Consider the following 2,310-nt stretch of genomic DNA (forward strand, 5'->3'; position numbering starts at 1 on the left):
GAATGTGGAGAGGAACTTGGGCGATTCTAACACTACGGTACTAGGCCCGTTTTGGAATCCCATCACCGATCTTTTGTTTTTTAAGGTTAAGGTAAGTAAAGTTGATAGCAGTCCTACTAAACTAACGGTCTTAAGTGACATTGCCAGGCTATACGATCCAGTGGGGTTGTTGGCCCCGGTTGTTGTGACAGCGAAAATGCTGGTTCAAAGGCTTTGGGTGGCCAAACTAAGTTGGGACTCCCCTTTGCCATCTGGGCTATCTGAAATTTGGCTGAAATTTCGAGATAGTCTCATCGAACGAGTTAGAATACCACGTTGGCTATGCATTTCAGAAACGTCAATACCAACGTTGCACGGGTTTTGTGATGCGAGCACCAAAGTTTGTGCCGCAGTTGTTTACATAGAGTGCAGTGATCTCAACGGGGAGTCGCATTTCACCCTAGTGGCAGCCAAGACAAAGGTTGCACCGCTGAAGGAAACTACTATTCCCCGTCTGGAGCTATCTGCCGCACAACTTCTAACCACACTCATGTATAATGTACGCCGCGCTCTTCGTTTGGAGGATGCTACATATAACTTATGGAGTGACTCCACGATTGTCCTTCACTGATTCGTCGGCAGCCGGCTTCATTGAAACAGTTTGTAGCTAACCGCGTAGCATACATACAATCGAAATCATACTCCGATACCTGACGCCACATTATATCCGAATTTAATCCCACCGACTGTGTGAGTCGTTGAATACCTGCTTCGGAAATATAAAATAATCTACTTTGGTGGGGTGACCCAACCCTTTTTCATCAGGTCGAGAAGGCGTTATCAGAACTCCCTGACTTGACAACGACGAACAACAAGTCTTCATCATTTAGAGCCGTGCACTTAATACCTTTCTTGGCGTGGGAGTCGAGGCGCGATTATTAATGCCGTTATTTGGAACACAGCGAATTCCTTTGATAGAAAAATTTAGCCGACTGGAAGCGCTACTCAATACGACCGCGCCCATTCGACGCCTAATTCACTCCTTTCGGGAGCTTCGCTCAAACGAGGTGGCTACAGCAGAGGAGAAGGAATGGGCATTGAACATTCACATACGTCAAAGTCAAGGTAATTTCTACCAAACTGAAATTAATGTACTCAAGACTCATTCCAGCGTTGGCGCGTCGAGAAAACTGCTCCCGCTGGACCCTATTTTAGACGAATGAGGTACCCTACGAGTCGGTGGACGTTTAGCTAATGTAGAATTGCCAGCTGATCAGAAGCATCCAATAATTCTTGCCAAGAAATGCGCTTTGGCAAAATTACTAGTTATCGATGCTCACCGACGATGTGTGCATGGCGGGATACAGGAGATGCTTTACTACGTGCGATCGAAATTTTCGATTATACATGCCCGACAACTTGTGAAGTCATGTATCCACCAATGTGCTGTATGCCGGCGACATTCTCAAGCCACCCAGCAGCAGCAGATGGCGTCCCTTCCTAAATCGCGGGTGATGGTGGCGCCACCTTTCACCCATACCGGATTCGACTACTGTGGCAAATTCAACGTTTGACTTGGAGGAAAGCAATCCACTACTTTGGTCATATCATATGGTGCGATATTTATCTGTATTGCCACCAAGGCTGTACATATTGAGCTTGCGAAGAGTTTGTCCATTCAGTCATTTACCGATATATTTGACCGCTTTATAAGCAGACGGGGACTATGTTCCATACTATATAGCGACAATGGAATGCAGTTTGTGGAGCTCGAGGATCGACAAATGCGTGAAGATTTACGAGACTGGGAAATATTTACGCAAAACAACACGTAGCATCAATTGGTAAAAGGTGGAAATTTACCACTACAGCCGCACCTCATCACGGAGGATTATAGGAAGCAGCTGTACGTTCAGCCAAGAAGCACCTGTATATGATTATCGGCCGTCAGACCCTACGCTTTTATGAGCTAAGTACGTTGCTCATTAGAATCGAAGCATGCTTAAACTCGACCCACTCGTTCCCCTATATGACGATTCCAGCGGAAGTTTGGCACTCACACCCGGCGACTTTTTGATTGGTCGACAGCTGAACCCACGTCCCGAGCCACCTTATTGTCAATATTCCCGAAAATCGTTTGATATATGCGCAACAATTACATAAAATGGCGCAGTAAACATACAAACATATGTCACGCCATTATACAGTTGCTTTATCACGCCATTGTGCCGTATACAAGTTAACGCCGTTAACATTTAAACTCCACACACGAATATTCCCACGCTTACATAGGCTACCTGCATTACTCACATTTACACAAGTTGCCTGCAT

At 45.7% G+C, this 2,310-nt stretch overlaps 1 protein-coding gene across 1 annotated transcript in view; it reads left to right on the top strand.

The window, feature by feature from the left end:
- LOC118744150 overlaps positions 1 to 2,310 on the top strand; it is a gene marked incomplete at its 3' end in the record, with an annotated part of 5,554 nt that extends 3,244 nt beyond the window's left edge. Inside the window, 2 exon segments of the mRNA XM_036476930.1 lie at positions 1 to 1,104; positions 1,151 to 2,310.

This window comes from Rhagoletis pomonella, unplaced genomic scaffold (assembly GCF_013731165.1).
Source record: "Rhagoletis pomonella isolate Grant_MI unplaced genomic scaffold, Rhpom_1.0 Rhpom_scaffold_00008, whole genome shotgun sequence".
In the NCBI taxonomy this organism is placed as follows: domain Eukaryota; kingdom Metazoa; phylum Arthropoda; class Insecta; order Diptera; family Tephritidae; genus Rhagoletis; species Rhagoletis pomonella.